The 12,770-nt window shown below is 40.2% G+C and overlaps 1 protein-coding gene across 3 annotated transcripts in view; it reads right to left on the bottom strand.

Annotated features, from left to right (window-relative positions):
• The window catches only part of SCG2 (secretogranin II), a 468,897-nt gene that overhangs the window by 38,005 nt on the left and 418,122 nt on the right, over window positions 1-12,770 (bottom strand). The gene's annotated exons all lie outside the window — the stretch shown is intronic.

Raw genomic sequence — 12,770 nt, 5'->3', positions numbered from 1 at the left:
ATCCACCATTCCTGTCAGTTTTCCAGTAACTGAAAGCTGAATGTATCATATTGTTCTAAAGTTTCTTTTTTTTTTTTTTTGACCTAATTAACTAGACTCTCCAAAGGCAGTAGTGGACCTTCAGGGGACTCCTGCTTGAGGCTCCCTCAAGCATTTTAAAATCATGTGGGTACACTAAAATACCTTCATACACATGGGTTTTTTGTTTGTTTGTTTGTTTGTTTGTTTTTTACCCCTCTTGGACTTCCATTTCTCTAATTCTTCTTTGGTTCCCAGAAACTCCATCTCCAGCAGGCAATATGACTTAATTAAGGATATTTGTCTACAAGCTTTAAGTAAGCTTTTCTAATTGCAACAGTTTCACATTACTTTTGTTCGCATTGATAAGTTATTTAAACACTATGAATAATTCAATATCAGGTTTTGAATTGTTAATCAGAATAATGAGAGCAGCAGTTCAGCACTCTTTAATAATTTGATTTGCAGTGGGTATGAAAAAGGCCTTAAACAGTTTCCTTCAATAACTTGAGGCTTTGCTCTCAGAGCAAAACAATAAATATCCAAAATAGACGCTTTGCTGCTCCACACAGACAGCCTTTTCCCTCCTAATCAGTAGTGTCTATGTATGTGTTGATTGCTTTGGATGCAGTGACACAATGGGGACCTGTGTCACTCCATGGCTATACTTCACAACTGCAAATATCTTTGCATGCCCCCTCACTTTGATTTGCAATCTGTCAGTTAGAAACCTCCACTAAGAGACAATGGAAAAGCTCCTTTCTGCCTAAGGACTGTCAAATAGGCATTTGGTAAGTGTCCCATTCGAGGAAAAATTAAGGTTTGCTCTTTATGCAAGCTATCCTTTGCTTCACCTGTGTGTGTTGGTAGATGACACTTCTGAATCTGTAACTCCAGCTGCCGTCTGTCAAAACAATCTCTGTTTTTGCAAGCCCAAAGGGCCACATGGATGTCCATCATCACCACAAGTCCACGGTATAACTGATTCCCTGTAGCTCAGTTTCCTTTCCAAATGTCATGCCTTGCTCGATGCCGAGGATGCAGCCTAGCACAGTGGTTAAAAGCACATCAGTGGTGTCTTCCTCCCCAGGTATAAATCATGGTTTTCTACTTCCAGCTGTGTGACCTCAACAGGCTACTTAGCCTCTCTGTGCTTCATCTGTAAAAATGGACATGATAACACTAGTACCTACTTCACAGAGTTACCACGAGGATTAAATGAGTTTGCATTTTGAAAGCACTAAGTCCAGTTCCTGACACATAACAAGCCTTTTGTTGAAGAAAACGCTGTTCCACCCCTGAGTGGCATCCAGTAACTATCCTCTCTCCATCTTTCTTTGCCTGGTTCATGCTCTGCTTCCCCCATGAACCTCTTCTTTACAACATCAGTGTACAGTGATCTCTGTCTTTCTCGGTTGCAAATAACACATGGAGTGGATGGAGTTCTGTTTCCTAATTGGTACATATCCGCTATAATTATTTTGTGTCCCAGTGATTTAGGGGCGTTTTAATTGTTTTTTAAATTTAAGATGTACAACATGATATTTTGATATGCACATACATAGTGAAATGATTACTACCAATGCACAATTTAACATGCCTGTCATCTTCCATAGTTACCTCGTGTTTGTGTGTGTGACAACAGTACTTCACATCTACTCTCTTAGCAAATTATATATATATAAAGTATGAATTTATATATAATATATATATACATATATATACTGTATATATATTCGAAACAGGGTCTTACCCTACCTCAGGCTGGAGTGCAGTGGTGCAGTCTTGGCTCACTATGGCCCTCCACCGCCTAAGCTCAAGGGATCCTTCCAACTCAGCCCACCTAGTAGTCAGGACTACAGGTGCATGCGACATTGCCAGGCTAATTTTTTTGTGTTTTCTATTCAGATGGGGTTTCACCATGTTGCCCAGGCTGGTCTTGAACTCCTGGGCTCAAGCTATCCTCCTTCCTTGGCCTCCCAAAAATGCTAGAATTACAGGTGTGCACCGCCGCACACAGCCTATACAATATCATTAGCTATCATTTTCCAACTGTACATTAGACCTTCAGACTGATTCATCCTACATAACTGCAGGTTTGTCCCATTTGAACTATATCTCCACATTCCCTCTCAATTATTTGTAATTTCCCCTAGCATAGGCATTCCTGGGTGTTGATGGGCTTTGTCTTCATTAATCATCAAAGATCCGAGCATGAATAATTCCAGCCAGCCCAGTGCTACACATGCAGCAGGCATTGGTAAGTTGTAATTAATCAGTCTGGATAGTTTTGTGATTAAAAAACAAAAAAACATGGGCCAGGCGCGGTGGCTCAAGCCTGTAATCCCAGCACTTTGGGAGGCCGAGACGGGCGGATCACGAGGTCAGGAGATTGAGACCATCCTGGCGAACACAGTGAAACCCCGTCTCTACTAAAAAAAATACAAAAAACTAGCTGGGCGAGGTGGCGGGCGCCTGTAGTCCCAGCTACTCGGGAGGCTGAGGCAGGAGAATGACGTAAACCTGGGAGGCGGAGCTTGCAGTGAGCTGAGATCCGGCCGCTGTACTCCAGTCTGGGCGACAGAGTGAGACTCCGTCTCAAAAAAAAAAAAAAGATGATGATGGTGGAAAAATATAAGAAGTGCTGGGCCTGAGAGAGTGGGGGTCATGACATTCCACAGAATTTTAATTACTTGTTTAATGTTTGTGTCATCTTCTAGAATGTAACTCCCATAAGGTGAGGATCATGTCTAAAATTACACAGGAAACAATGTTATACAGAATGAGTTTCCATTGCTTCTATCATTATCGATGGACAGTATGTGACTGTGACTCTGAAATGCCTTTGATTGTAGTAGTGATGATGTTCATGAGCTGGCAAAAAACAGCCCAGGTGTGAGAGGAGTTAATTTGTTATTAACCACCAAAAGTGACTGCAGTTAGACTTGTGCAGAGAAAAAAAGATGATTTAGAAAGGATTAGTAAGCTACCCTCTGTCAGTAGTTTAACTCCAGAGACTTTTTAATAGTTTGAAATTCAGCATTAAGGAATTGACTGTTCCACCTTAATTTCATAAATGTGTTTCTTTTCTGATGCACAAGAGGAATCTGTATACTCAGTTAAGTGTTGAAACAAGAACGATGGGGAAAAAACCTAAATCATCATAATTTACTATGTCACCGAGCACTATTTGTCTATAATTTATCCTGGTATGCATCCCACAGTTTGACTGGGATGGAATAAGGTATCAAGGGTGGCTGACATTTGATTTGTTTCGTTTAATTTGTGGAACTAGAGAAATCAAAAATTTAACAACCACAAATTACTCTGGTGACATTTTATCCATTTTAAACATTTTAGCAGGATGGCAGCAAATAGAATGTCCTGTTTCAGTACACTGAATCTAAAGCAGCTCATTTGCCCTGGAAAGAAAGACAGCGATAGGTGAAAAAGTTATTTTCCAAAAGTTAAAAAACAACTGATCCATAGCATTGCCCATTAGAGAATGTGCCTTAATGACCCAGATTTTCATTATGTGCTCCTCAAAAAAAGAATCTGCAGAATGGCTTCAAAGGTACATGAAAGACACTGAAATATAACCTAGAAGGATAGACACTATTCAGAAAGGAATTTTGAATGTTGCCAGTGCTCTTTCTTATAATGCTGATCAATGAGGCAACACACTTCACCCAGAGATTTAGTGTTCTCTAAACACGAACTCATTACTGCTTCTATTAAAGTCTAATTTTCAGAAAGTTCAAACATGATTCTCATATAAATAAAAAATGAATGCATCAAATATTCCATTCAACTCATTAATTAACGAGGGAACCAGCAAGACATTGACCCTGATTCAGAGGGGAGTTGAGTCAGACAGTCAATAGAAAGCTGAAATAAATTTGCTAACAGTTATAAAACTGACAAATGTCCTAGTAGGTAATAAACTGTGACTTTTGGGGTGATCTATCTTAGGAATTATTTACTTTGCCCTCCAACAAACACAAATTGCATTGTTGTCAGTTTTCTACAAGCTAATTTCTACCTTTACAGATTTGTGAAATTGCCTTATCATTAATAAACAGGAGGACAAAGAACTGTATACCCCGTAGAAAATTAGATCATCCCAAGGAGGAATGGGACTGACTACTAGCAACAGGCAATGCTGCCCTGAAAGGATACTCAGTAATGCCATCACAGCTAGCTTAGGCTGCCATAACAAAATACCATAGACTGGGCAGCTTAAGCAACAAAAATGTCATTCTGTCTGGAGGCTGGAAGTCCGAGGTCAAAGTGCCAGCAAGGTCAATTTTATTCTGAGGCCCTTCTCTTTCTTGTATGTGGCTGCCATCTCATTGTGTGCTCCTATGACCCCTTTGTGCAAGCTTTCTGATGTTTCTTCATATAAGGGCACTAATCCCATTATCAGGGTCTCATCCTCACAGCTTCATCTAACCCTAATCACCTCCCAAAGGCCCTACCTCCAAATACAATCACATTGAGGGCTTAGGAATTCAACATGTGAATTTTGAGGGGGGTGAGGGGGTGGGACAAAAATATTCAGTTCATAATGATTGCCTTTTGTCTATTTCCAAGTTTTGAACCATTTTCTTAACTCTCCAAACATTTCAGACTGACGAGTGGAAAATATTATCTGTTCAACTTCAAAGGTGAGGATTTGAGGCTCTGGAAAAAGTTCTGAGAGAATGCATGGGAGAAAAGATGCTCTTAGCAAACACAGAATTAAGTGCAATGTAAGAGATTCAAGATCAGAGATGGGAAGTTTGTGAGTAAGGAAAAGAAAACAGAGAACAGTTCTCACTTCCTGGCCAGCTGGCCTGTCCTGGAGATTCCCAGCCTTTTATCTGAATGACTCTGGCCATTCATATAATAGTAATAACAAATACAAGAACATAATCTGTGTGTGCCTACTATGTGTCAGTCACTTCATGTATATTATCTTGGATGCACACAGTCATCCTGCAGTAGTATTATTCCTAAGACAGGAAAATGATTTAGCCATGAAGATCATGGCCCAAGGCAAGGACACTGCCAGCAAATGACAAAGCTGGGATCAAGTCTAGTTCTGTGTGGCTACACTGCATGGGATTCACTCTGCCAAATGGCCTCCAGCTCCACATTTCATAGGCTAACACTGCAGCCACGGTGAGGCACCACACGTCTGTTTATTCACTTGCTGAGACCCTTGTGACAGGGTCTCGCTTCATCACCCAGGCTGGAGTGCAGTGGCGCGATCTTGGCTTGTTGCAACCTCCGCCTCCTGGGTTCAAGCGATTCTCATGCCTCAGCCTCCTGAGTAGCTGGGACTACAGGCACACGCCACCACACCTGGCTACTTTTTGTATTTTTAGTAGAGACTGGTTTTCACCATGCTGGCCAGGCTGGTCTGGAAATCCTGGGCTCAAGCTGTCCACCCGCCTCGGCCTCCCCCAGTGCTGGGATTACAGGTGTAAGCCACCACGCCCAGCCTTGAGCCCCTTTTACATGAAGAGAGAGGCACACAGGGTATGCACCAGGGCCCTGGTACCATTAATTGAGGAAGAAAGAGGAGGAGGCACAGGACCTCTGTGGAGGAGATCAAGAATTCTGCTTCGGAAATGTTCGGTCGGATATGCCCGTATGACAGCCAAGTGAAGATGTCAAGCAGGCAGTGGAGCAGAAGAGGACCAAAAATGCAAATTTGTAAGTCATCAGCATAAAGAAGCTATGTAATGTGATGCATTCATGCCTCCAGAATAATGCTCCTTTGCAAGAATAATCATCACAATAACAGCCAGGCCTGAGACTTGGGAATGGTTATGCAAGTTACTAAAGTACTGAAATACTTCCATACCAGCTGGTTAATAGCAGCCGCCTCAAGTCTCCTAAAAGCTATCTGCCTTCCTGTCTACCCCCAGGGCCTGCCCACCATCCAGTAACCAAAAGTATAACCTCAGGCACAGCAGAGACCTCCAGGGAGTGACAATTTAGACTGGTCTCTATTCATGCCCTATCACTTAGTAAACAATTCAATATCACCCTTGATTCACAACTAATATTTCTTGAGCACTTAATCCACGTCAGGCACCATGCAAAGCCCTCTTTTTGACTGCCTCGCTTGATCCTTATTACCAACGTTTGTGATAAATAGTCATATCATCCCCACTGTACAGTTGAGAAAACTGAGGCCCGGAGAGGTCCGTAAGTAGTCCTAGGTCACAAAGATGGTGAGTGATGGAGCCAGGATGAGTCCAAGCCGAGTCTAACTTTAGAGCCTCTAAACCATTCTGCTTCCCCTGCTTTGTAGATAGATCCCATGTCCCTGGCTGGGTGACATGACCACCTTCATCAGAGCTCAGGAATATATTCAGCCTATAGCCTTAATTTCCAGAGAGTGAACAAAGTTCTTTCCTGGGCCTGAGCTCAGAGCTGCTGTTTGTGTTCAATACTGAATGGTTATTTACTTCCTTCAAACTCTCCTATAAGGTATGACAAGAATAGGAAATTGCTACATCAGCTCTTTCATGCCAAACTGTCTAGATGATTTGCATTGCCTCTCTGATTTCACTGGAGGATCACTCTGTTTCACTTGTCACTCTTGGTAGCACTTAATTGATATGAGTGTCTAAGTATCCTCATTCATATGTCAAAAATAACATCCAAAGGCACAAACAGCATGGTCTTGGGGGTAACTTTCCTTTATTTCAAAGTCATAATAATTCAATGATGATAATGATGATGCTGCTGAAAACATGAAATTTGAAAGTAGAAAAGCTCTTTAGAAGAAAGAGGCTATCTCATACCCACACCCATACTGGAGAAGTTTGTACATGCTGCAGCATGGATAAACCTTGAAGACATTATGCTAAGTGAAATAAGCCAGACACAAAAGGACGAGTATTAGATAATTCCACTTTCATGAATAGATAGAATAGATAAATTCATAGAGTCAGGAAGTAGAATAAAGTTTCTACCAAGGACTGGGGAGAGGGAAGAATGGGGAATTATTGCCTAACAGGTACAGAGTTTCTGTTTGAGATCATGAAAAAGTTCCAGAAATGGATAGCAGTTACAGTTGTACAATAGTGTGAACATACTTAATGCCACTGAATTGTACACTTAAAATAGTACATTCTTGCTCGGCACAGTGGCTCACGCCTATAATCCCAGCACTTTGGGAGGCCAAAACAGGTGGATCACCTGAGGTCAGGAGTTCAAGACCAGCCCGGTCAACATGGCAAAATCCCATCTCCACTATAAAAATTAGACAAGCATGGTGACGCATGCCTGTAGTCCCAGCTACTTGGAAGGCTGAGGCAGGAGAATCGCTTGAACCGGGGAGGCGGAGGTTGCAGTAAGCTGAGATTGTGCCACTGTTCTCCAGCCTGGGCAACAGAATGAGACTCCATCTCAAGAAAAAAAAAATTGTACATTCTTGCTTTGGGAGGCCAAGGTGGGAAGATCCCTTGAGGCGAGGAATCCAAGATCAGCCTGGGCAACATAGCAAGATCCTGGTGCATGCCTACAGTCCCAGCTATTCAGGAGGCTGAGGCAGGAGGATCACTTAAGCTCAGAAGTTTGAGTTATAATTGTACCACTGCACTCCAGCGTGGGCAACAGAGCAAGACTCTATCTCAAAAAAAAGAGTAAAATATACATATGTATAATTTATAAAACACACACACACACATCAAACAGTTTACACCAGAGTAACTGACAAAACTTGGCCACTTAAAAGAAAATAACAAACGCAAAGAGGGTATATCCTATGCTAAGTGTTCTTATCACCAAAAGATAATGAAAGCAAGAAAGGATGAGGAAGAGGAAAAGGAAGGGAAGAGAGGGGAGGGGAGAAGGAATGCAAGGAAACTTTTGGAGTTAATGGATATGTTTATGGCACTGTTGGACTGTTGGCTCTCTGGAAGAAAGATTTGATTTGCAGTATTTGTTCATTTCTGTGCTGTGAATATCCCCACAATGGCCAGTCTCAAACTACCAACATGACATCATTGAATGCTGACTTGGGAAGACATGCACACAATTGGCTCCTAAGGTCCCATTGCACTCTCTTCCTCTTCACTCTGTTTTATTTTATTTGCAGTGATTATATGATCTATTACATCTTTCTTATTAGTTTATTCTTGGTATGCTCACCTCCAACTACAATACCAGCTCCATGAAGACAGGAATTTTGTTTTGTTCACTAATATGTCTTCAGGGCCTAGAACTGTTGCTGTCATAGAGTAGACTCTTAATATACATTTGTTGAATGAATAAATGTGGGGACAACAGTGAGGTGAGAAATTGGAGGTGAGAAATTAAGATTACCCCAAAGGGATAGTCTGTGTGGATAAAAGTCACAAATTATTATATGGAAAGTTAAGTGGTAAGCCAGCAAAGTTTGTACTCTAAGCCACGGGTTTCTAAAGATGGCTTAGAATACATTCCAGAGTGTACACAAGTCAATCAATTAAGGGTTGAAAGAAAACATTAGAGCCTCTATTTACATATTATAAATATTTAACATATTTCTTTTGTCTTATTTAAAGATAAAAATAGCATGGCCCTGTGGATGAATTTCCTTTATTGCAAAGTCATAATAATTCAGTGATGATGACAAAGATGATGGTGATAATGAAAACATAAAACTTGAAAGTAGAAAGTCTCCTTAGAAGAGAGAAGAAAGATATTTTACTTAAAACATAAGAAATACATTAATCTTTACTAATACGTAATATGAGAATCAACTGTGAAACTCAACTTTGGTCAACAAAATGCTGGCTGCTGTTAGTAAAGATGAAATTTCAAAAATGAAACATATTTTATCTCTCCTTCAAATTAAAGGTGATATTTTGCCAGTAAGTAATGGCTGCTTAAAAACAACAGCAAAGCAAAACAGAACAAAGCTTGCACAATGGAAGCTATGAAGACAGCATTTTGAAAACCAATGTTTGGAAATGTCTGTCAAAGAAATCCAACAAATATCCCAGCCATATTCTCTCTTTCAATCCCTTAGCTCAATGTAAAGGATGTTATTTAGTGCCCTCTGGTTCTACATTCATTCTTACTAGCAGATTGGTGATTAAAGGGAACATATTAATTAAGTCTAAGGTTCGTTTTTTAAAAGTTTGGTTTGTGGACCACGTGCATCGGAATCTCCTGGGTGTGCTCATAAGAAATGTAAGCTATTATTATTATTATCACAGTTGTAATACTTGCTCATTGGGTCTTCCCAGGAGATTATAAGTTTTGCAAGGTCAAGGACTATTATATTGTTTATGACCACATTCCCAACCCTTAGTATAACACTTGACAAAGTGAAGACAAACAATAAATATTTGTGGAGTGAATGAAAGTCAAGGATAAAGGGTCCAAGTAGCATCAGTTCCAGACAGACAGACAGGGCATTGTCAATGAATTTCATAAATAACGGTCTTATACATTCTTTGTGGTATTTTCAGTGGTGAGGCAAGAGACATCCAAGTAAAGATTCCAAGACAGGAATGATAAATTAAGAATACCACATTGAATTGTACACAGGTTAGAGATATGACTTAACACTTACTATCAGTCAGTATTCAAAGCAAAAGAAAGAAATTACTCTCAGTAAAACAGAAGATTAAGTGCTTACAAAATCACTTTAAGGGACAAAGGAACTAGCCTCCAAATTCTCACCACTGTAGCTGTGATGCAAGGTCAGGAAGTTAATATAGCTATCACCACTGCTGCTAATTTCAAAGCTGCTTCCATCCACAAAGCCAGTAACTTGCGTGGAAAGTGGAATCCAGCCACTGCTAAAATTCATTTCTGTTAGAGCCTAATTGTCCATCTATACTCTATTGAACAATCACAGCCTGCATCCTTCTGCCTTTCAAATTCCATGAAAGTTCATCAATTGACTGAATCTAATCTGTATTCAGGACTCTAGCTGCAAGGGAATCAGGGTAACGTCATGTTTTTAGCTTTACAACTTTTCTAAATAGAAGGATGATGAACTGAAGATTGAGAGAGCCAATCCAAGTAACCAGTCAACTTGGTTAAAAAAATTGACTGTATATCAGAAATATTATTAACAAGAAAGACATATTATCTATTCCCATTTACTGAATAGATTCACAGTTTATAAACAGATAGCTCTTTAAATATAAACTTGGATTTAAAAGTTAACACAAAAACCTAATTAGAAACACATTTATTTATTTTTGTGTACTTTATATAAAGAGTACAAATCAATATGCTGCACAAACAAGTAGTCAATCTTATTAGATGCTTTTTAATATTATTGTACCTGTTGAACCTTGTTTGCTTTGTCTATAATAAACAACACTGTTGAAAATAGCTTCAGGTTGCTTTTCATGGTCACCCATGCTTTGTTCTCTTTCAATAGCTAAGATGAAAGTAGGATTTTACATCAACCAAGAATAAAGACATGGATAAAGAGAAAGATAAGTGAGCCTAACTACAAATGCCAGATCTTGGAATAAATTTAAATGTGAAAACATATTGGGAAGTGTATATGGTCATGAAAGCATCAACTTATTTCTGAAGTCACACTAAGAAGAATTAAGCCAAAAAACAAAAACAAAAACAAATCAACCTCCCCCCACCAAAAAAAAAAAAAACCTCAACTTTTTAAAAAAAGAACATATTAAAATATTCTTGTCAAACATGCTTTCAGCATTGACTCTATTATTACTTTTGAGCCAAGTCAGGTCACCAACACTGGCCCAGGTGAAAGAGTATTGGTCCCAACTGAGGTTTATTTCACTGTGTCTTGTTCATGAGTCAGCAAACAAATCTTGCGAAAGGGATGCCTATTATACTGAAAGCACAGAGGTGTGAGTTGATGGGGCTCTTAAATCTTGCTTTGTTCCTCATAGAGACATCCCAAAATTCAGTAGTCTGAACAACCCAGGGAGACTGAAGGAGTGAGTCACATAGAACTGAGTTCACTGCTTTGCATTCTATCTGAGGCCAAATGATGTCAAGTTGGGGAGAAGATATGACAGCACTCAAAGGTTTGGTTTATTGTCATACATATTAGTCTGTTTTCACGCTGCTGACAAAGACATACCTAAGACTGGGCAATTTAGAAAAGAAAGGAGTTTAATTAACTCACAGTTGCACGTGGCTGGGGAGGCCTCACAATCATGGCAGATGGTGAAAGGCACATCTCACATGGCGGCAGACAAGAGAAGAGTACTTGTGCAGGGAAACTCCCCCTTATAAAACCATCAGATCTCATGAGACTTATTCATTACCATGAGAATAGCACAGGAAAGACCCTCCCCCATGATTCAGTTACCTCCCACTGGGTCCCTCCCACAACATGTGGGAATTGTGGGAGCCTCAATTCAAGATGAGAATTTAGGTAGGGACACAGCCACACCATATCTCCGTATATATTGATAATTTAAAAAAATTATATGGCATCTATTATGCATTTTACAAATGTGGTTTGTAAAAAAACATCCAATGAAAAAACTGAGGCACATGGCGATGAAATAACTGGCCCAAGATCTCACAACTAAAAAATGGCAGAGCAGGATTCACACCAAGCCAGTCTGTCTCCAGAGTCCATTATGCTGCTTCCATAAAAGGATGTCTTGTAATGCCTGTCTTTATACTTCCAAGTTTAATTTCTTGCTGTACCTTCAGGACTGCTCCAGGTTTGGGTGCAGTAGACCCGAATTTGGCTTATTATAACATGCACCTGGGAACAGTCTTATTTACTCTCCTTACCTCAAGTCAAAGCTGAGGGTTCAAATTACTATCTGGGTAGTGCAGAGCCCATCCAGCTGTTTGCAAGTGAGTCTGACTGAATATAGGTTTCTATATTCAGGCCCCTACATGTTTACTTTTAAAACATTTGTTTAAAACCTGTGAAGCTCAGGGAATCTGCCAAAGTTGGTTATAAAGATGTCAAACCTAAGCCTCACAGGCTTACAGAAAGAGAATGTGTTGACTCACAGGCCGTAACAGGACAGTAGTTTCAAGTGTGGCTTAATATAAGTTCAGAGCATGTCACCAGGATCTATCTTGCAGCTTGACGTCCTTGTAATAACACAAACCAGTTTCAAGGATTAAATCCCATTACCCCTGATTGGCCTGCCTGGAGTCATATGACCAGCTTGAATCAAGCATCATGGTGGGGTCTGGGGAGCATCCTGTCTGCCAAAAGGAGTAACAAGGGCCTCAGGTTCTAAGAACTTGATAAGTACATCCCCTCCTCCACCCCATATTTCCTAGCTTAATATGGCAACCAGGAATTAAGAGAATTTCCACTCTGCAGTAAAGAAAGGATATATGTTTTTCTAAAAAGAAAAAGACACATACTATCTGTCATATTTACACATGAGAAATAGGCCGTGTCCCGAGGAATAGGAGGCTTATCAAGTCAATATGTGCACTGAGTCTTCAGGTGATTCTCTCAAAAGACTTCAGTTTCAACTATCAGATACACAGAAAAATATATTTCATTACCAAAATAAACAAGCTTACCAATTTTACCATCCTCTTTACAATCTTTTTTTAAAGAAATGACACCTAGGCCAGGAGCGGTGGCTCATGCCTATAATCCCAGCACTTTGGGAAGCTGAGGCGGGTGGATCACCTGAGGTCAGGAGTTCAAGACCAGCCTGGCCAACATGGTGAAACCCCGTCTCTAATTAAAAAAAATACGAAATTAGTTGAGTGTGGTGGCACACACCTGTAATCCCAGTTACTCGGGAGTCTGAGGCAGAAGAATCACTTAA

The sequence above is a fragment of the Macaca thibetana genome, chromosome 12, assembly GCF_024542745.1.
Source record: "Macaca thibetana thibetana isolate TM-01 chromosome 12, ASM2454274v1, whole genome shotgun sequence".
Lineage (NCBI taxonomy): Eukaryota > Metazoa > Chordata > Mammalia > Primates > Cercopithecidae > Macaca > Macaca thibetana.
Note: the sequence above shows the minus strand (reverse complement) of the source record. Positions and strands in the feature narration are given on the sequence as shown.